The sequence below is a fragment of the Tachysurus fulvidraco genome, chromosome 23, assembly GCF_022655615.1.
Source record: "Tachysurus fulvidraco isolate hzauxx_2018 chromosome 23, HZAU_PFXX_2.0, whole genome shotgun sequence".
Classification (NCBI taxonomy): Eukaryota; Metazoa; Chordata; class Actinopteri; order Siluriformes; family Bagridae; genus Tachysurus; species Tachysurus fulvidraco.
This window is the reverse complement of record NC_062540.1, coordinates 8,974,290-8,999,064: the sequence shown is the minus strand read 5'-3', so window position 1 is coordinate 8,999,064 and position 24,775 is coordinate 8,974,290.

Below are 24,775 nucleotides of genomic sequence, written 5' to 3'. Positions count from 1 at the left end.
ATTATGCGTTAAATTCCAGAGGGAACCAAGCCTCCTAAAATGCTAAATGCATAGTTCAAGGATGTTCACACAACCATGACCATACAGCATCCTTTTAAAAACATTACCTCATTAAGCACTTAGAAAAAGACTCGTTTAAAAAACATGGATAATCAGACTACAGTTAGGTTTTTAATAGATAACAATTTTTATGTCACGGAACCATTGTATTATCATTTACTAAGAAATAACGATGGAAGATATAACTTGTTTTATTTTGATGAAAGAAATCCATTGTAGCAATGCTGCACTTCCTCAAGTAAGTGTTCATTTGAATAGCCATAAACTGTCATGACATATTTCTTATTCAAATGTTGTCTTGTTAAATGAAGTATTGTTTGTTAATGCAGGAATGTGGTCTACTCTGGTTATCTTGAGCCTGGACCACTGCGGCTGCATGCCATCTGACCCTTGAAACTGTTCCAGAATGCAGTTTCATAATTGCAGTTTCCTCAAGTTCCCCCACACCATTCTGGTCCCCGGTTTTCTGTAGCTCCCTTATCAGTGATTTAAAACACTGATAATTGTTTAAAAAGCCAACAACAGACCAGCTCACACCTGCCTGATAACACTTACTGTATCACAACCTGGCATGCACCACATTCCCTTCAACCATCTAACTTTGATGAACTGAACTCCAGTTCACCATTTCAAGGAGAACAAGCACCAGGACTTCCTGGCGTGCAGGTTGTGAGATGAACTTCCCATGACTGTCCAAAAGTCAATGGCTGTCTTCAAACAAAGACCTGCCTCTTCAACAAGCACTTGAAATAAAAATCCTTTGAGTTGTGTGTCTTTTCATGCTGTTCTACCACACTCTTAACAGGGTTTAACTTGGAATTCTTACTTCCAGACCTAGACCTAGATGTTTTTTGACACAAATCCCTTTTGTAAATCACATTTTGTGTCTTTCTGATCTTGAGATATTCCTTCTAATGACGATATTAGTAAATCAAATTGTTCAGTGATTTTAAAATTTTGAATATATATACATATTTTTTAAAATTGAAATTCTTTTTAATGCACGTGTCACCCTAGGTCTGTCAGATAGTCTACTGGTCTAAAGTCTACTGACCGGATGCATCCAAAGGGTTTTTGATTCATGTTGCATTGAATGTTGTTTAAACTTAAAGCTAGGGTCTCCGATGTTTGAAAGCCAATGTTGACATATAAAATCACCAAAACAAACACGCCCCTGTATTGATAGCTCCGCCCACACATACATAATGGAAATAATGGAAAGAAATGTGTCTTTATCATAGCTGAAGGGAAGAACAATGCAAAGGGCATACATTAGTTCTGTGAAACAAAGCAAAACCAACGTTACTCACCTATCGAGAAGGAAAAAAGCGCCTCTTAATCTTGAGTTTCCCCGAGTCAATAACTTCTGAGCTAAACGCTGTTACTACACAACACGCGGTTGTAGCTGCCTCTCTACATTACTGCGGTTGTAGCTGCCTCTCTACATTACTACGATAGAAAAGAGGTGTTATTTGTGTAGTAACAGCGTTTAGCTCAGGAGTTATTGACTCGGGAAACTCTAATCTGTGAATATGCGCCAACTTCCTGCTCCTTCAGTTCTCTCCACCGCTGGAAAGCTGATCCTATATTAACATGGGTCCTACTTCTTGCCTTATCGTAAGTCTTTCTTCACTTTCTTTCTTTGTTTTCATCCTCCATGTCAATGTTAAAACTGCTTTCTGCTAATGTCACGCATGCGCACTGAACACTTTCTCTGCCGCATATTGACATGACCCGACCCTTTCTGCTCATTGGCTACACGTTTGTTTTGATTTTTGTTTTGGTTTTTAGCTTGTCGTCCCGACTCAGTTTTTTTAATGCTATTCCTATGAATGTTATAACAAACAGCTAATTTTATAGTGAAATATAATGCATTTTTGTTCCAGAAAATGTACACCTCTGCAGCACACATTAACCTAATATAGCAGCAGTTGTAATACATCTTAAAGCCATTATTGGTTCATATTAGTTTAGCGCACCTAAAATGCAGGTACACTAATATCCGTGGCCACCTGACCATCACATCCTTACTGTATGTGCTCTTTGAACAACCCATTACAATTTTATCCCCCCCTTTGCTGTTAAAATAACCTTCACTCTACTAAAAAGGCATTTTATGAAATTTTGAAGCATGACTGTGACTATTTTTCCCATTAGCCACAAGAGCATTAGTGAAGTCAGGCACTGATACCAGGTGGAAAAGCCTGGGGTGCAATCGATGTTCCAGTTCAGTGGGGTTGAGGTCAGGCATCTGTGCAGGTTACTTGAGTTCTTACACTCCAACCTTATGAACCATGTCTTAATGCATATCACTTTGTGAAAGGACACTGTCATGTCATGCTGGAACAGATTTGGATCTCTTAGTTCCAGTCAAAGGAAATTGTAAGCTGCAGCATACAGATATATCTAATACACTTGTGTGCATGCCCTTTTAGGTGTGATGATCAGGTGTCCGCAAACAAATTATCTGTATATTGTTTACAAGAAGAAGAAGAAGATGATGATGAATAAGAAGAAGAATTTTATGATTGATTACTAAGTTTTATATGAAAAAATACAAGTCATTGTAGACTTTTGCCTGGTGCAACACTAGAGACGTTTTAAGAATATGTGTTAATTGCCTATTGTGGTTCACTGGTGTTTGTAGAGCATCCAGTTTCTACTAATGCTATGGAAGACCAGAAAATTCCTCTGTGATCCTCTGTGATTGCTGAGGGATTCTCACAATCCTGAAACTACTTTGCAGAAAAGCAGACTAGAGAAAACAGGGAATTTTATTAAATTGATGGTCTCTCTTGCAGAGATAAAACTGGATATCAGTAGCATTTCCTCTTTCTGTGCCAAAAATGGTGGGTAAGCAGAGAGGTACTTATCAGTAATGCTGACAGTAATGCTGCCGTCTGTTCTATTTTCCCTGATTATTCAGCGTAAATGTTCTGGCTTGCTTGAATGCACTCTGTATTTTTTATGTATATGTGTGTACTGTTTTGCTCTGCATCTTATGAATTCTTGTGAATGTAATTTCCATAGAGACTGCAATATCTTTTTGTTAATAGTTGTGGAAAGAATAATAAAAATTAAGTAAGAACTAGTAAGAAGTAAGACCTTCTTCAAATAAAGACCTTCTTCAAATAAGGTTATATTTCATTGCTGAAATATAACCTTATAGCCTTGTTTTTATTTGACAGTGCTTTACAGGAGATTCATTTATTCATTCATTCATTCATTTAATTTCTACCACTTATCCAAACTACCTCGGGTCACGGGGAGCCTGTGCCTATCTCAGGCGTCATCAAGTATCAAGGCAGGATACACTCTGGACGGAGTGCCAACCCATCACAGGGCACACACACACTCTCATTCACTCACGCAATCACACACTATGGACAATTTTCCAGAGATGCCATTCAACCTACCATGAATGTCTTTGGACCGGGTGAGGAAACCGGAGTACCCGGAGGAAACCCCCGAGGAAACCCCCGAGGCACCGGGAGAACATGCAAACTCACACAAACAAAGCGGAGGCGGGAATTGAACCCCCAACCCTGGAGGTGTGATGCAAACGTGCTAACCACTAAGCCTCCGTGCCCCCTTGCTTTACAGGAGATCACTTTTGAATATCAAAATTCCATTTATAACTTTTATTCAGGCAGCATTCAAGATGATTTGAGCCATATTTCATGAAGGTTGAAGGAATAGCAAAAATGTCATTTAGATGTAAGCATTGTAAGCATTAGTCTTAGGTCATGGTCCTGAAGATGTCTGGCACATTTTGTGTCAGTGATTCAATTCAGATTTCTCACATCACTGCCTACATTTTACTTTATTTATGTCTTTTTTATCTTGTTGCTTTGCTTCGCTGTCATCATTTTGTTTCTTGCACTTTGCGTTTTGTGTGTTTCCATCTACAATAAATAGAATCTACACTTGCATCCAACTCCACTACCAAACTCTAAAACAGTTATGACAATTAGAACCTAGAATATACTGTAGATGTTAACCATTACAATTGAAAAAAAGAATAGCCTCCGTTTGTGACCCTTTGATGAATCAAATCAATTGAATAAAAGATGACTATCAGACATTATGACTGGACCCCCAAAGAAGACAAGCTAAATCTGGCTTTAATACTCACTGCATAAATAGCGATCCCATGCATACTTGCCTTTCTTGAAAGATGATGAAAAAAGATATAATACTATTATTATTGCATTTTATGTGATTAATGTAATTGATTTATAGGTGTCGCCCATTGCCCAGAATGTAGTTCTGCCTGTACCATGAATAATAGGTTACTATTAATGAGCTAAAACATTATTGTTTTTATAGCAACAGCTCATTCATGGGGATTTGTATGGAGAATGCGTCACACTATCTCAGACTAACAACAAAGTTAACAATGTAAAACCTTCAATCGTTGATATATAGATGTTTAATGTAGAAAACATTTGGTTATTATTATGGAAGGAGTCTCGGTTGCAATCTCTTTCTAATAGTTAAGTTCCTGGTTTCACAATAAAATGAGAATTGCATTTTTTTTATTGTGCTTTCTTTGTAGAGCTCGAGAGAGATAAGTGATGACCGTGATAGAATGATGCATGTTGATGTTTATCCTAGTTATTATATAATTGAGAACAGGAACTAACTTGTCTCTTTGATGGGTGAGATCATTAAAACTAAACATAACTCATTTAAAAAATATAGGATTTCTTTGTATTTATGAAATTAACATTCTTATCACTGATACATTGCTTTAGTATAAGTGAAATAACACACTTTATGACATGCTGTTCTACTAAAATAATTCATATCATTCTATTTCTATATTCTATATTATGCTTGTGCTTTGTGCCACATAACACAACTGCAGCATGCATACATATTGTATACAAAAAATATTTGTTATGATATTCCTTATGTATTATAGGCAATTACAGGGGACATCCCCTTATTCTTGCAAAAAGCTGAGCCCTGTAAAGTGTTAAAAGTCATGATGTTATTTCCATGTTAACAATTTTAGGTCTGGGACCACAGATTCACAGAGTTAAGTGACACACCCCAAGAGTGGTACTTCACTGTACAATCACAAGTCACAGCACAATCAGAACTTCTATTGGTCCTGCAATCAAATATATTGTCAATGACAACACAGTTGACTTTACCATGCTGATATAAGGGAAAGGGGGTCAGTAGACAAATTCTAGTGAAAAATGTTTGAGAATTCTTCATGAATCATCTAATATCACATTTCCTTTGTGTATTTGTCCTTCGGGTATTTATCTCAGTGAGAGATGTTCTAATAGAAAAGCAGTTGCTTGTCATTTTTTCTGCTCACAGATTGCAGGGTTAATAATGAATGGCGTCAAATGCTACAGAAAATATTGAGGACCTGTTTGTGGGGACCAATGACTTCTTGGGCCCCATGCCTTGTGCCCGGCAGGCCAGTTATGAACCAATCCTTGAAAACAAGTTCTAGGGCAAACCAGGAATGTACCAGTTATCATATAGCGGACAATATCAACTTAATTAGGGAGATTAATCAAGAGGAAAGACAAAAGGTCAAATTGATCTACATGACATGTCACAAGGTCATGTGATATTGCTGTAGTCTGTGTAGTTTAATGGGAGTCAAAAGCTGACAAGACAATGACATACAGTAATTATGGACATACAGTATATTACATATATCTGTAATATAAAACCATGTCAGCTGGAATAAAAAGAGTTTTAAAATACTTTGTTATATCTTATGACTTTTGTCATATCTCTTGCCCTGATTGGTTCTCTGGAATTTTCACACATAATTCCAAACAAGTCTCACTTTGTAGTGTCCACAATTTCCTTCATTCATTCATTCATTCATTCATTCATTTTCTACTGCTTATCCAAACTACCTCGGGTCACGGGGAGCCTGTGCCTATCTCACGTGTCATCAAGCATCAAGGCAGGATACACCCTGGACGGAGTGCCAACCCATCACAGGGCACACACACACTCTCATTCACTCACGCAATCACACATTACTGACAATTTTCCAGAGATACCAATCAACCTACCATGCATGTCTTTGGACTGGGGGAGGAAACCGGAGTACCCGGAGGAAAGCCACACACACACCCCCCCCCCCACCCCACCATATCTCCAGTAAAGGTAAATTGTAATGTTACAGAATACAAAGACAACATAGAAGTTACAGCATATAAAGAGACTCAGACATGATTGTGGACTTCAGGGGTCCATATATTGTGTCCATATATGGTTATATAGTGGATTTATTCATGTACATTGTAAGTGGTACATAGCTACTTATTAGGTATGTTGTAGAAATTATTTCATTGTTTCTCTCATGGAGAAGATACGTTTGTTTTTTTCAGGCACTAAACACAACACATCCCTGAACAAAAGCAGAAATAATTGAATGCCATTATATCAGTGTAAGAATATCATGCTTCTACAAGCACTTGTAATGTTTGAATGACAAACCCCTGCCTTGAGAACAAGTGCTCTGGGATAGACACTAGGCTCCTGGCAACACTGTAGGATCAGCAATACAGAGAATGGATGGATAAATGGATCTTGGGTGAAAAACCTTCCATATCAATCCATTGTATCATTTAATTGTGTTGGTATGTAATTGTTTACACTTAACAATCCATAAGAATTGTTAAGTGTAAACAATTACATACCAAAACAATTAAATGACGCAATATTTGCAACAGAAAATTCATTAAAATTGCATGGAGCTATTTTCAGGCCAAAGGTATAATTTGTAAATCAGTGAACACTGAATATTATGGATGATTTAAAAGTCATCATTGCCCACTAAATATTTCTGTTGTTTTTTGTTTTTTTAATTAAAAAATCAACAGCTAACTGTTATGTGATTCCAGAATTATTTATTCTGCACTGAGCTCTCTGTGGGTATTTAACTATCAGGATTAAGATGAAGTGAATGTAGTTAAGGCATCACACAAAATTCAATTGTGCACTGATGTCAAAAATGTACAAATTACTTTTAAAGGCTTACATTTAGTGCCTGATGGCTAAAGTTCTTCATCATTGGAAACTATTCAATTATGTAAATTTGTAGTGATGATGCATATATGGACTTGTTGTGTGCTGACCTCTAGTGTACTGCTTAAGAACAGCAACCAAAGATACACTCAAAACAATAGCAAAAGCACCACACCTTCGTTCTTGGACCTTTTCAGTTATAAACGATACGTAGAGCTTTACATTCACAGCATCCAGTCCCTGCCTTCTCTCTATGGTAAATGTATGCAATAAAAGGGTCATTCAGTCTGGAATGAGTGCTATAGGCAAAAAGAGAACAGAAACCCAACAGTCTACTGGGGATAGCCAGTGGTGCTTCTGTTCTCACTAAAAGCATGTCTTCAGCCACTGGTGCCTGAGTGCTTATGTTTGGTCTCTGGTGAGAATGGACCATTGAAGCCTGTAGCAGTGTGCTTCAAACAATGCTTCTGAACAGGTGTGTGTGTGTGTGTGTGTGTGTGTGTGTGTGTGTGAGAGTGTGTGTGTGAGTGAGAGAGAGAGAGAGAGAGAGAGAGAGAGAGAGGGCCTGTAATGTTAAATAAAGTCAATAATACTCAACATTTACTTTATATAATATAAATATGTTTACCAGTTTAAAATTTCAATACCATGTACTATAGTAATGCCAAAATTGATTACAAATACCTGTCAAAAAGATAAGATTGTATTGGCTCATTGACCTGACTGACCTTTATAGAATATGCTGGGATTTCTTTTATTTTTTCTTTTATTTTTTTTTTTCACCGTCTTAAATTTATTGCAAGCTTCAGAAACTTACAGACTGTCACGAGGGACACGGTGAGACAACAGGCGAGTGAGGATCCAAATGCAGTTTTTAGAGTTTTAATCGGCCAATACACGAAACAGAAAAACAGTCAGGCAGGCAACACAAGGCAGAACACAGAACGAACAGGCAATGGGAACATCGAACAGAAACACACTACATACCAACACCAACAACGACCAACAACATTGAAGTGAACAGACAGAGTATATATGGTGAACGAGAACCAATCACAAAACAGAGACAGACAAGGACTAAGACAAAACACCTGGGGAAGAGAATGAATGTAATTAGTGTCCATGGTAACAGATAGGTGGGCGGGGTCAACAATTAACATCAGGGAAAGACGGCAGACAGAAACAAGGGGAAAACACAGACAGACACATTACACAGACAGGGCTACACCACATGTTCAATACACATTTATGAAAATTAAAGGTGTTCCAAGTTAAATACTGCACTGTAGTTTGCTTAAATATAAGGACACCAAAGGTGTACTGACAAACTAGTTAGTGTGGTATTACACAGTTTGGGACACTATCCAATTATTCCTGACTCTGGGGATAAACAATTTGCTGCTACTATGGAATAAGAAAAATGGATTTGAGAATAAAACTTTATAGTGCATGTACTGTACATTTTAACTGTCGAATTTTCCTGGGTAAAAAAGCAAAAGACAAAATCTGTTATTTTTAACTATCATCAGCCAACCAGCTTTAAATGTGATTGCCTGATCAAGCAGCAGTGCCTGAGCTGCCATGGTGTAACTCTGCTAATTCTGCAGAATAAAAAATCTACATAACCTCCAGATTGATCTAGTTATGTAATGACAGCTAGTTAGTTTAAAAATATGTTCTGATTGACAGGACAGGGAAATTTTATATCAGTCTCAGCACTGGACTGCAGGCGTTGCACTTCTCCAAGGCCAATGGGAGAAGGTTAGCCACCTAACTCTAATTAGCTAGCTAAAGTACAGTATAGACAGAAAAAGTCTGGTCTCTAGAATATACAGAATGAATGAAATACCCATGCTGGTGGCAGGTCTGTAGCATAATAAAACCCCACACAGAAACACACTAAACAGAACTAAATATCAAACAGCACTAAAACCATATGAATCAACTTTGCTTGTATTAAAATTTTTCACTCTCACCCTGTCTCACCTAGACACCCTGTCTCACCTATATGAACTGGCGAATGTAGAGATGACTCATGTATGTTTAGATTGAACACAGCTTAAATGTAGTGGCTGCTTTCTTAACCTTTCTACTTCTTATCTAACAAATTCATACCCAAATTCTTCCCATATCCATGAATACAGTATATACAGTATGATATCTATATTTTTCAGTAGGTCTTTAAACAGATATTTTTGACACCTTACAGCTTCAGCATCTGGGGTTTGACCTTTAGCTCAGGCGACTGTCCACGCATTGTTTTACATGGAGTTTCAAGTTTTCTCTGGGTACATACAGGTGTATATAGCTACAATAGCTACAATAACACCTTTAAAGTATCTTCTGTCAGTGATAAGGCTACTTTAGTCCTCACTTGCAGTCTAATCACAGTCTACACCCTTCAAGACCATTGTAGGGTCAGAGCATGCCTAATAATCTTCTCTTTCTCCCTCTGTCACTGTATGTGCACTCGTACTGCCTGACGAGATGCCAGCGTCTGATCCTGACACACACATCGTCTGACACATCCTGATGCTCTACTTCTGCTTGAAGCTTTCCAAACTTCTCACCTTCTGATGATCTGGATGGAACAACAATGGAACAGCACATTCTGATGCTATGGATGGAACAGCGATGGAACAGGATGCTGTGGATTGAACTACATGGATACCCTAACGATTACTATTACATTAAACAGTTTTTGCTCAAGGAGATAATCTACCATCAATACTGTAGATTCATACACTGTAGAACTGCTCCTATAATCATGACTGTAAGACTATCCTCTGACCAGTTTTAGTCATAAAATTCTAATACTGAAAATGTATTCTCCACAAAAATTAGGGAGTACTCTTTGATGTTTTTGAGTAGTATTGTGTATAGAGGAGTTACAACTTATAATCCCACTATCTGGTGTCAACCAGAAGAGAAGGGGGTCCCTTTCAACGATTCTACCTTATATCAGACAGTTTTTTTCTTGCTAGCCCTGAGTACAAAGGTGTGTTTTTACCCAGTAGCAGCACTTGGTTTTTTTCAATCTTGGTTTTTAAATTGCCACAATTTCAAATCACCTTGACATAAGCTACATTTTGGCTGTGTTGTTAAGCAACAAAACACATGATTGACTATAATTGCTAGCTCTGTATGTAGCCCGACTTGTTACAAGCTTTAACTTGCGGAATACTCAGAAAATTCATTAACAGTGATCCAAAATATTTTTGTGCCAAGGATGGCGTGATTAGCAAACAAGCTGCATGTAGCATTGCTGAGAATTAATGTACACATGTTGTGCTGAGGTTAGCTTAATGTGTGTGTGTGTGTGTGTGTGTGTGTGTGTGTGTGTGTGTGTGTGTGTGTGTGTGTGTGTGTGTGTGTGTGTGTGTGTGTGTGTGTGTGTGTGTGTGTGTGTGTCCTAGCTGGATGCTTTTTCATCTCAAGGCTAAACAGCAAAAGAATTCCAATCAGATTTAGTTTTACAATACATAGTTACCTCCCAAGGACACCTGTTGTAAGCACTCAATAAAAATGATTTAAATAAATAAGTCATCACAGAAACTGTTTTATTTAACAGAAACAAAATAATTATCTGTGGTTGTCAGAGACTTGATATTGGGTGAGAGCTCACAGTATTCCATGTTAGATCGTGATCACTGCCCTAGTTTTTTTGTGACTATGTTTAAGATGCAGATGAAGATAAAGTTAAGAAGATAAGATGAAGATATTATACCACACACCTCAGTATTGTTCTATGAATATCCAGGAAGTGAGTGATTATAGCTGTCAGATTAGGAGGAGATAGATGTGACTTTAAATGTGATTTCAAAGCTCTACAGCCTACTCCCTGAACCATGGGAGCTGAAATCCTGCTTCATTTGTGTTACAATACAACAGAGCAATACAATCAGCACCCTGGAAAAGGGTTGGCCATCTTGGTGAAGTTTCATGTGTCTTTAACATATAACCTCATCAAGACATCAGTAAAAAAACACCATTTGCAAAAATCAGAAACAAGCTGAACATCTAATTAGCCAATTCATGGACCAAATGTAAAACTTGTTGCAAAACTAGCTTGCATCCAGCTCTAAGACTATGTACCTAAACTTCAATACCATTTCCTTCTCTGCGACATAGTCTGTGGATAATAATAGGGCACAACCAGATAACAATGGATGCTAGTATCATAGAAGTATAAACTTTACACAGAATATCTTTTTCGTTACTGTGCCTGGCTTCACAGAAACCTGTGGCTTTGCCAGTGACATATAGTTAATGTGTTATTATGTGTTATATGTAATTATTTCTATATGTAATATGTATTTCTATAAGTTGACCATACATATCCTGTTCCAAGTTTTCAAATGAATAAAAATGAATTCATGTGTTTATTACAGAAACACTAGAGATACATCAAGTAAATAAGATCCCCAGTTCAAACTTAACTCAGGTTGCTGTCTGTGCGGAGAACTTTTTTTTGGCTATGTTGGTTTCCCCTGGGTTCTTCAGGTTCTCACACGTCCCATCCCAAAGTGTATTGCGATTTTTAAATCTCTCCCAGTTTTTGCATGCAACGGTGAATGGTGCTAGTGTCCCAGTTCAGGGTGTGTCTCACCTTACACCCCGTATTACAGGGAGAAACAGTTCCAAGTATATATGTGTTGTAATGGAAATGATGCAGATTTATAGCAATAAACTAATGTATTTTATTAGCTTGCAGGATAAGAATTAAAGAAGATAGATCTATCAGGACTTTTAGCTATCATTTCTTTCACTAGTGATCCCTAGCAAGATTTATACTACTATGGTGATTATTATTACCTTTACTAAAATTCAGTAACCTGGGTTTTAGCGGATCATTAGGAGCTTGAAAGAGGACATGTTACATATAAATATAAACCATTATATGCACTTTTTTATGTATACCATTGTTTTTAAAGCTGTATACATTATCTTGTGTTTATTTTTTTAACAAGCTAGATATTTGTATTGCTGTGTTCACCTCTTAAGTTTATATTGTATGCCTCATAATCTTTGATTTGACTTTAATTAAATGAGATTTGCAGTCTAATTTTTCCATGCAAAATTCTAGGTCATATTCAGTTTACATAAAAAGCAATGATGGCAGAATGATTTAGCTGTGTAATAGATACTGTGTGAAAAACATTTAATCGGTTTAAATCATTTTGCTATAAAGGAAAGACAAAGTACTCACACTTTAGGAAAAAGTTAAACAAATGCAATTTTTATCCAGAACTATTTCTTCATTCTGCTATAAGAGAAAGCAAGAGAGAAAGAGATATAGAGAAAGAAAGAGAGAGAGAGAGAGAGAGAGAGAGAGAGAGAGAGAGAGAGAGAGAGAGAGAGAGAGAGAGAGAGAGAGAGAGAGAGAGAGAGAGAGAGAGAGAGAGAGAGAGAGAGAGAGAGAAATAACAAAGCAGATCTCTATAGGAAATGAATATTCACAGTGAACAGGATGAGTGCCGAGGTCTGTTTCAGCTCCTTATGAAAACCAGTGATGTGTGTAAGATTGGATACAAAGGCTTATTAACAGTGAGAAGATAAAAGCCAGCTCTAGGAGAGAGGACTCTAATCTTCCTTCTCAGGTCTATTCTGTTGAACAGGACCACCAACACCATTACTAATTACTGATAAGCCTAATTAAGTTTCAGCTCTGAGCCCTTGGATTATTCTAACCAATCAAAAGATTTATATAATGAGCACATGACCAAAGAAGACCATTTATGTGTGTGTGTGTGTGTGTGTGTGTGTGTGTGTGTGTGTGTGTGTGTGTGTGTGTGTGTGTGTGTGTGTGTGTGTGTGTGTGTGTGTGTGTGTGTGTGTGTGTGCATATGTATAAGTAATTATATCTATTTGGAGGAGACAGTTAATGCTTACTGTCAAGTCTATTCTCTAGAATATTGTATAACAGAAAGAGTTCTTTCTCTAAAGACCAGTGCTATGCAGAGACCTAAGGATTACTAAACCCCTAGATGCTCTTTCAAGAGCTTGTGCTGTAAGGGCCCTTATAGAGACTCCATATCAAAAGGATCAGTCCCAGTCTCTGATGGATTGGAAGGGGTACAGTCCAGAGAAGAGATCTTGGACATCTGTCCAAGATGTCCTGGATCATCTTATCAAGGCATCAACCTACACTTCACCTTCATCATCCATATAACTGCCTGGTTGATAATTATACAGTAGGATAAAGCCTTGCTTTCTGATTTGTTCGTGTTGTAAATAGTAATTGTGTAAAGCCCTAAAACTACCATACCAAATACTATAAAACCTCTAGGTCATTTGTGTTTTATTTCTTACAATGAATGAATTCTTATATACATGTGCTTAAATTTTCCAAACTGCATCTAAAACAGGTCAACTCTGTGGTGAAAGATACAGTGAATAACAAAATTTTGGTTTTACTCTTTTAACTGCCACCTGGTATCAGACTTGTTTTTCATTGTTTAAAACAACCACAAGGCAAACCTTATCCAAAAACTTACCAGCATTTATATTAAACCAGCCTAAAATGCTGTACCTCCCAAGTATATATTTAATCATTTCACAAGTCCTCACCCATGACCAAGTTTAAACAACCTTGTACATTATGTATTCAATAAACACTGTTCATAAAAGCTGAAAAAGAGCTTGGTGTATGCTGCATTACGAGGCGATATTGAATGTAGCTGCTTTCTTCTGTGCTTCTCTTTGATAATTCGGGCGACAGGATGTTAAAGCTTATCTAATATATTTTCTGGGTGAAAATTTTTAAGAGACAGATGAAACAAACAAGACCATTCGTGACTATAACTGGCCTTCCATTGGTGCTGTCAAAACATTTTAATATCAGCCATCTGGTTAATACTTTAAATGTAACTTCTGTGTGTAAAGTGTGATAGACTGCTAACCATCTTATAACCTCAATTTGAAGACATAAGCGATGAAAGATCAAAGCTGGAGCCTTGTAAGTGTGAATTGTAGCACCAAACAAAATAATAAGGTAAAGATAGTGTAAGACTATCATTGTATATATATATTTCACCTTCTCCTGAATAGCTTCAACTCACAGTATACGAATGCTGAAAGACTGTAAGAATATTTCTCTGTACAGTAAATAAAAGAGTTTTTGTTTGCTCTCCAAAGCTGTGTATCTCTGCTATCAAATTCAAAGCAAACAACACGAAACTTGTCTAGAAGAGTAAACATATTATTTTATTCATGTGCACACAGGTGAATCTCAAGTGTAAGTGAATGACATCTCATAGAGTTGACCAAAGTACAGAAATAAAATAAATAAATAAATAAATAAAAACATTCTTCTGATTCTAAGTCTGAGAAAACGAAAGAATGAGGAAAAGGTTCGTAAGTGAATGACATCTCATAGAGTTGACCGAAGTACAGAAATAAAATAAATAAATAAATAAAAACATTTTTCTGATTCTAAGTCTGAGAAAACGAAAGAATGAGGAAAATGTTCCTGACTGATTTCAGACATACTTGTTGTACATAGACTTAAAGCTAATGCACATACCACAAGAAGCGAGAATTCATATTTGTTTATATTAGACTTGAGTTATTTCTCATGTAATATTTCTATTGGTTGGAGAGCAACTGATACTATTCCCCCATAAAAAATTTTTGGCTGTTTTTAGGCACTGAAACATATTGTTTACCAGTATTTTTTACATATTGTATTATCCAGTTACTGCATTTCTTATAGTTAATAGAATTTGAAGTAGTTGTCAAAGGTGGTCAAGACATTTCAAATCTAGAGCATTTTAAATAACTCCTTATTATGCACTTACAATATGGATGAATCAAGTGTCATCAGCATTGTAATAGAATGAAAACCCATGTGAGGATATGACCTCACTGAGAGCTGTCTAGATGGGAAAACAGAGGAGGACCAAGCAGTAAGCCTTGTGGGACTACAGTAAAAATGTTTTCATGTAGCAGATCTGGATCCTATCCATGTAAGCAGCTAATCATTACTATGCTATGCCAGAAAAAAAAATCCATCACTCCTGAGGATGGACTCATACTGTAGGAGACTTGTGTGACTGTGTCAGGATGGATGAGGATTGTTCACTGTTTGGCTTATCTAGCAGCATGAAGCTTCTTAGGATTGGCCCCAATGGCAGTGTGCCACTGTGAATCCAGACTGGTTCAAACCTTGAAGGCTATTACAGACAAAATAGAGAGACAGTTGTTTGCATACAGAATGTTCAAGAATTAAAAACAAAAACAGAGACGTGATATCAGTCAGTCATTGCTAATGTCTATGTAGTTGCTGGTTGCTAATGTACAGTATATGTAGTTGCTAGTACCTAGAGTAGGTTTTAGGGTGGGAATAATCCTTGATGGCTTGAATGGAATTGGTACATGACCAAATGTCATGAAGAAGTCACTAATCATGGAAGTGACGAAGCAAGAAATCTTGTGAGATAGCCTGCAGTATTATGGAGTCAAGTCAAGTCAAGAAGCTTTTATTGTATTTTCAACCATGTATAGCTGAAGCAGTACATAGTGAACAACTTTTCTCCAGGACAATGGTGCAACATAAAACAAAAAGCAACATAATGTGCATAATGTGCAACCTAGTGCAAATAGTACAAAACAGACAGTGCAAACAATACAATAAGCTAAAGGACAGATACATAAAATATACCACCAACCAGAGCACAGACTGTATTGCCATTGTGCGAATAGAGATTAGTAAACAATAGCAAGTTTGTAAAGATTTTTTTTTGTGCAAAACAGAATTAAAGTGTCTGTGCAAAAACAGCATTAAGATTAACACAGACATAGACATAAACAGAGATATATATCGAATTAGTGTGTTTGTTGTGTGTGCATACAAGATTGATGCAGTTCAATTCCGGGTGTTGAGAAGCCTGGTGGCTTGAGGAAAGAAGATTTAATCTGGTTGTGAGTGTCCAAATGCTATGGTTCCTTTTTCCAGATGGCAGGAGGGTGAAGAGTGTCTTTGGGGTATGAGGATCCATCCACAATGCTGTTGGCTTTACGGATGCAGCATGCGGTGTAAATGTTCTTGATCGAGGGAAGAGAGACTCAAATGATCTCAGATATCCTTACTATCAGCTGCAGGGTCTTGCGATCCAAGACAAATCAGACAGTGATGCAGCTGCTCAGGAGGCTCTAAATAGTCCCTCTGTAGAATCTGGTCAGGATTGGGGGAAGGGAGTTGGGCTTTCCTCAGCCTTCGTAGGAAGTAGCGATGCTGCTAAGCTTCTTATTGATGGAGCTGGTGTTGAGTGACCAAGTAATAAGGTGAAGTTCTCTGCCAGATAAATGTCAAGGAATTTTGTGCTCTTGACGATCTACACAGAGGATATGTCGATGTTCAGTGTAGAATTGCCGCTCTGTGCTCTCCTGAAGTCAATAGAATGCATTGAATCCAGTGGACAGGTGATGGGATGACTGAAAATCTAGTGTAGAAACAGGGTTTGAGTGAATTATTATTATTATTATTATTATTATTATTATTATTATTATTATTATTATTATTATTATTATTATTTTCTTTTCATCAAAAATACAGTGGATCACTGGTCATCAGCATTGATATTTAACTAAGTCATTTGGTACTTCAGGTATTTTGGATACCATACAGCCTCATACAGGCAACCTTGCTGATGCTGATTACACCTCAGCATGTGCCCTAGCATCTGTCTCCCATGGACATGCCCTCTTAATCTATAGCCACTATGGGTCTCTGTCTCTGTACCTGTGATCTATAAAGGTGTTTTTCTTTTCCTTTCTCATGCAGTGCTAAGTGCAATCTATACTGTGCCTAGAGACTGTCTTGTACCCTGCACCTACTTTCACATATAAACACATCTGTGATGATTTTGCGTCTGAGTTTAGGTTTTTTTTTTTTCACATACTGCAAAAACTTGAGTGGTTTCCTCACGTTATCTGTCAGTTGTCAGTATTGTGTTGTTTGGAGTAGTCCCTCTGTGGCTTTGGTAGAAGTGCTTCGTTTTCTCCAGCTCTGATGAAGTTGAAATACTTTTAATGTTTTGAGTGCTGGCTTTTGTTCATATTTGATGCAATTAACTCAGCAATCATCTTCTTTACTTGCACTTGGTCATGCTGTCATTAGAAACTTTCTCACAGATCCTTCAGACAGCAGTTATTGCGTAGGGGAATGTCAGTGTCTCTGGCATGCCCCAGCAGTGCAGCTTGGATGGTCTTGGAAGGACATAATAACCTGCCTGGATGACAATTATTTATGTGTAATTTTATATTCATCACACATGATCCTCATCCCCACTGCCTTCTTTCATCCTCATTGGCTTTTTGGCTTATTGACAAAGAATTATGTGGTAACAGCTCCAGTACCAGCCTTTTCACTGGTTACTTTCCCAATGAGGGCACATGTGTGTCACAACCTGGTCTGATTCACTGCCTCCACTGCCTTCCGCTTCCTGCCTATTCTTATGGTGATCCTGGCTTTCTGGACCCTCCCTATATGGTTGCACCATCCTGGCTCGCAAAACCTTGACCTTTTATTGATTTTACACATGTTACTTGTGTTACCATACAAGGCTTCAGTGCTAAAGCTTATTGGAAGTCCAAATGGGTTGCTTAAAAGGATGCATTCTTTTTGGCCTATTCTTTCTGCTAGCCTCCTATGCTGTTCTGTAAACAATAAAGGATTAATCAGGAACAAAAAAATAAGCACCCTTAAACAGTGTTAGAATTGAAAATTGACCACCTAAAGAGATGTTGCCTAGTAATAAATGCACAATATAGATTACACACATTTAGATTTTGCATGCTTACTGTAAATGCTGATATTTGAGGCTAAACATTTTACTACTCCTATGAATTCTTTAGTTTTCATTTTAATGCAAGATAGATTTTTATTGACGGGCATCCAAGGTAGATTAATAATTTGTATTTGTGCTCATATTATCTGATCATTTCTTTGAGTTTCTATTTTGGAATATGTTTTGTATTTATACCAGAGGCTTGTAGGAAGCAATTGTGTATTCTGGATCTAGAAACCTTCTATCTTCTTGTTAATTGATTTTTCTAATTGAATTTTAAGACTACTGGGCCTAGAAGTCCCTTTGGTTGATGGAGACATGTATAAATTATTTTTCCACCCACACATGGGTAAAAAAATATTTAAAATATTTGCATTTTGAAAGACCCTGCCCATAAAGATAAACAGATTTACAAAAACATGTTTCACAGAACAAACAAACAGACTTTACAGCCTTGAGACACAGCAATGAGTAACTGCAGATATCATTTTACTGCTGTTTGTTGAATACAAACTTATTTTACACATAGGAATCTGAAATCAGAGCAGCACAATGGGACAGTGGGTAACACTGCCAACTAACAGCTCCAGGGTCCCTGATTTCCTCCTGAGTTTGTGTTACTGTCTGTGTAGTGGCCCTGTATTTGCATGGGGTTCCTCCGGGTTCTTGTTTCATCCCACCTCCCAAAAAACATGCTGGTAGGTAGACTAACAATGCTTCCATTCCACTATGTGTCCTGCATCACATCCACTGTTTCTGGGTTTTCCAGATCCACCATGACAAAGCTACAATGTTCATGGAATTAATTAAATGAGATTCTTGCACTTTTATTGAACTGCACATGGTACTTGACAAATTTGCAAAAGCAAATCTGACAGTCAAAAACACATCAACCAAAATAGGATTTATACCCTGGAGACACAGCAGAGTATATTTGTGCTAGAAATTTACAGGTGTATAAATTTTTTTTTGCATGTGTGAAAATGAATCATGGCTGTGTGTATTTTTGTCCCTGCCATCATTCCAAAGAACACTGCCTAAACATTCTAGGGTTTTAAACAAAATATTGATTTTGTGAACCTGTGCCATACTGCTTTATCATCTCTGAACATGATCTACTCCAATACATCTCTGCTTTGATTATAGTTTAGATCCAACGATTCAAGCTCTTTCTCTCTGAGATTTTCACATTGCCTAAAGCTAAGACACATGAGAAAATTACCACACTGATCCTAGTCTGTCTGTTTTTTACACCTTGTCTGAATGTTGTACTGGAGCGAACACGAAGACCCATCAGCAAAAGCATGAAGGACAGAAGTGGGGGATGAAATATTCATCATGAATAATTATCTGTTGATGCTTTTTAGGAATGAGACTGATCCTATCTCCATGAACAGGGTGAGAAATAATTTATCAGTACGTAAATAAATAGCAAATAATGGTAAATAAATGTCAACAAACTGGCTAGGGGATTTGAAAAAAGAAATAAAATTTAAAAAAATGACTCAGTCATCAAAATACAAGGACAGGCAATCGGGAAATTCCAGACCTAACTCTGGATTATAAAATATAAACACTTTATTTCCATTTTTTAACTCAACAGGGATTCTCATATTTATAACCCAGATATAATCTCAATATGTTGTAGTCTAAGATTATTTCTTTCGGGTGTACCAATGAACATAAGTGGCAAGGGTACAATATTTACCACCTGGTCTCACTTAACTACAGCATGAAGGAAAGATTTCAATTAAGAGTGGTGTGATTAAATCTCAATTAAAAGGAGTCACTGAAGCTTTTCTTAACCCCCACTTGTGTGCGGCTGCAAATCCCAAAGCCAGATTGACATACTGATGCGTTCAAAGGCGGCACCTGCTTCTTTATAATTTTTTACATGGTAAATGCTACAGTATCTGCGGTGAATAAGTAAGCAATGAATATGCTGTCATGAGCCAAGTAGGAGTGTCTTTAAAAGCTTCCATGAAAACTGGAGTTCAGTGCAAAGGCCTCTACCATAGCAGTAAATAGCAATATGTTTTCAAATACATTTTAATACAAAAAAAATTGCTAAATTAAAAAATAAACTGTTCTATAGGACCTGCAAAAATTGTGGCTGTGATTTTAAAATGCAATGGATGCATTTAAAATTTAAAATGCAACGAACAGAGACAACTAATTATTAGAGAATGACATAAACATATGATTCTGTTTTTAATCTTTCACATCAGTCCAGTAGTTGTTAATGAACTTGCCTTATTGCTTGACTTGAAATTGAAAAAAAAAAATATATATAGAATTTTGTGATCCTTCATCTGCACAAATTCTACCTATTTGTTGTTATGTTGATTTAAATATTAATCTTGTCTTTATTAGTGTACACATTTAAGGAACAATTACCTTATTATGTGAGTTAGGAATGTATTCTAATGATCTGTGTTTAACTTGTTTGTCTTTTTGCCTTTAGGTAACTTGTTTGACTTGACATTGAGAGTCTATGTTTGTTTGACTTGACATTGAGAGTCTATGTGACTGTTAGGCAGTTAGCAAAATACTTTCTTAAAGACTTTGTAGGTGTCATGAAGATATGAGTACATCCAAGGTCATCTGTGTTAACCATAAATTGTTTTTGTTTTTGAAGCAGAACTCCATGCTCTTTGTTCTCTATGCAATTGAATGTGTGAGTCTGATGCTATAAAAATTCTTACAACCTGAGCCACGGTGAGATGCACTTTGAGAGAATCTGTTCTAACTTGTGATATTAAGCTTTATAAATAACACGAGCAACTGGATTCTCTGTAAAGTCTAAGGAAAACACTCTATTTACACAACACAGTGTGCGCGACAACTGAAAATACATATTGAGACGCTCTGCAAAAATTAATAAAAAGATACAATTCTGTATAATATGACTATTATAAAACCTATATTTTTGACCTCAGCAGAAGATGTTGACAAAAAAAGAGATTACTTTAAGATAAGTGTAATTTATGTAAATACTGAGATTAGCAATGTAAATGGATGTTCTCTGGTATGACATTATGATTTGTACTTTTCTATGAAACCTTCTACAGTATATATTGAATAACATGTAGCAGGATAAGAAAAATCTACATCCATCCATGTTTATGATCAAAGGCACATTAGATTATAAAAAAAGGTTTTTTGGAGAAGCCTAAATAAAAAGATGTATCCAATTACATTGAGCATTTTTACAAGAATAGTTTCTGTCCATCCCAGCTAAACTGGAGTCTAAGAAATGATCCACATTTTATTTTTTATGATCAGCATCTTTTCCAGATAGTTTGACACCAACTCTGAGATTTAAACTCAAGCTGGTGTCTCAATTCGAGACAGTTTTAAGATAAACCTTTGCCAAAGGGAAGTAATTACACAAACATCAAGTTATTATGATTTACAAATCCACTGAACTAGAGATAACAAATCAAGTTCACAAATGTAAAACTAAACTGATCAGCCATAACATTAATCCCTCAGACAGGTGAAGTAAATAAATATATATTTTATATTATAATGTCACCTGTCAAAGGATGGGATATGTTAGGCAGCAAGTGAACAGTCAATTTCTGAAGGTGATATGCTGAAAGCAGGATAAATGAACAAGGCTTTGGATCTGAGAGACTTCGACAAGGGAGAAATTGTGATGGTTAGATGACTAGGTCAGAGCATCTCCAAGAAACAATTGATTTATAAGTACATTGTATACAGCTTGCTACTGTATGTAGCCACAGACACATGCTGACCCCTGTCCACTATTTGAGCATCAGAACTGGACCATGGAGCAATGGAAGAAGGTGGCCATAATGTGAACAGCTTGGTGTGTGTGCATTGCTTACTTTGGGACGAAATGGCAACAGGATGCAATATGGAAAGAAATCAAGCCAACAAAGTCAGTGTGATGTACTGGGTAATGTTCTGCTAGGAAAATGTAGGTCCTGGCATTCATGTGGTTGTTACTTTGACACCTGCCTAAACATTACTGAAGACCAGTTACATCCTATCATGGCAGTGGTACTCTATAATTGCAGTGGCCTCTATCAGCAGGATAATGATCCCTGCCACACTGCAAAAAATCTTCAGGAATGGTTTGAGGAGCATGACATACAGTTGAAGTTGTTGCCATGGCATGCAAATTCCCCAGATCTGAGTCCAATCAAGCATATATGGGATGTGTTGGAAAAACAAACCTGATCCATGGAGTTTCCACCTCTCCTCAAATGGACAGGCTAATTTCTTGGTGTCATTTACCACAGCACACCTTCAGGGGTCCTTTGAAATCGACGCCTCAATGGTTCAGGGTTATTTTGCCAGCACAAGGAAGGCCTATACAATTTTAAGCAGGTGTTTTTGAATGTTAAGTTTCATTGTTTGTATATAAAATAAATAGAAATGACAAATAGAAAGACAAATACAATTTATTTAGTTTTATCCTGGTCAGTTTCAAGGTAAAGCCCAATCCCAAACACAATGAGCCCTGGAAGTTAATCACAGGGCACCGTACACACAAATTCATAACAATTGGACAATTTGGTGTAGCTAGTCCACCTACAGTTGTGTTTTTTTGTGTGTGTGGTGCGAAGAACCCAGAAAACCGGGAGAAAAAGCTAAGCTTCACACAGACAGTAACTAAAGAGCTGTGTGGCAGCACCTACACTGTTGTATAACAGTTTAAGTGCAAAATAAAATGTGTTTTTCCAGTCCAATTGTTGGACTCAGTTGGATCTCAGTCATAGTTCATGAAGAAAGCTTTGAGAAAATTCAATAATACTAGCACTCACAATCCGCATGAGGCTACTAATTTTCCAACTGTCATTATATGTACAGTACATATCTGAAAGCAAAAAAGAACAAACACACAAATTAAGGTTTACAATCCCTTGTGTTATTCACTCCACTCATAAGTTCACGTTTTAAATCTGTTTGAACAAATCCCCTTTCATACTCCTTATTTATTCTTTTACTATTTCTCACCATTCCTTCTTTCCTTCGTATATTCCTTTTATCATTTCTTACTCTGTTTCTTTCACTTCTCACAACAAGTTACAAGCTTCACTGATACAGTGCATGAATAAATTACAAGGATAATTAAAGGAAATGTCAACACTGTACTGGATGGGCTGTTATTAATGATGGCTGCTTGTGCTAAAGTAGCCCAGGCTGGATTGAGCATGATTAATGTGCATTTAATGGCAGAGAGAAGGGATACAGCGGCAGCATTAATAAAGAGGGCTTATTTCACCAAGGTCTGTCTCTGAAATTGACCCAATCTCAACACCCCGAGGAGCGAAGTTCGACCTTTAAAAAGGTCTAATCTTCAATTTCCACAAGGAGATTTATTGTGAACAACAGTTCATAGGGTAATATGGGGAATAAAGAAAAACTCAGTAAGTGTTAGGCAGCCTGGTTATGAATTATATATTAATGTTTATTCAGGGACTAAACTTAAAAAATTATTATATTTTGGTTTTATGATTTGTCTGAATGTCTGATGTTCTCTGCTGTAAAATGTGGCAATACTTTTTACACATTTATTTTTAAGTCATTTGGAAATTTTCAGTTGTTTGGTTCCAAATCTGTCAGCTCTACCTTTATTTCATCACCTTCGAAGTGAAAAAATTTCTAACATTAATATTACTTTGAAGTTAGGGGAGAGAAAAATATATCATTAAATGTGAGAAAGTGTGATGTTGCCTCTCAGCTCCAGGATCCAGGGTTTGATCCTTAGCTGTACTATTTGTAGGCTTGCATATCCTTCTATCCTTCCTATGGGGTTACAGGTTCTCTGGTTTCCTCCCAGCCAACAAAAACATGTTACTAGGGAGCTTACCAAGTATACATTGCTCCTAAGTGCTTGCACGTCTTATGAACTGATATCCAAGCACACTTTCTGCAGTAGAATTAGGATTCACCATGATATGTGATTATGATAATGCTGCTGCTAAAGATGAATAAATTAATGAGTCAAAGAATGAATGAACAAATTAATGAATGAATTGATGAATGAATGAATGAATGAATGAATGATTCACTTGAACCAATAGCAGGGTTCCCATTCTGCCCGACTAGTATCTGAATGGGATTAATTCTAATCTCAATAATAAAAAATATAAAACCTTAATTAAAAAATAATTTGAAATAAATAATCTGGGCCTACAATGTACTTTTGGAACAAATGTCCATAATAATCATTTTGTATTCAATTAATAGCCAGATTATCAGTGTAAAAATTGGAATAATGAGCCTAATACATAAATCATGTGATTATGAAACGTATTTGCAGTAAAAAGGCTCCTTGACTCCAAAACAGTTGAGAATTCCTGATGTAGATAGTGACCCATGCTTCCCTTCAGATATTGAGCCAATCATTGGAGTAACATATAAGTATATAGAATTAATAATTGCCCAGATTAGTTATAAGCATACTGTATTACAGCATGTTGTATCACAAGACAGAGCAGATTACTAGAATAGACAACGGGCATAGGGTTAAGACAGTGGAGTAAGATAAATATGGAAGGTGCAGTTATACAGATTACAGGAAAACAGCTGAAGCAGAAAACAACTAATTTGTGTAGTTGATGCATATTTATAATCAAACAAAGCATTCAAGTGTAGGAAGGTTCAGTGGTATGTCTTTATATATATATATATATATATATATATATATATATATATATATATATATATATATATATATATATATATATATATATATATATATATATAAAACAGTTGTATATATTTAATAAATCATATTAAAGCATTTTAAATCGAATCTATAAAAATGCAACCTTCTGTAGAGAAAACAGTTTGCTCATTTATAATAGATGTCTAAGGGCATTGTTGGGGCAGTAAGTAAACATATAATGCAAATATTTTTGTAAAATACTTTC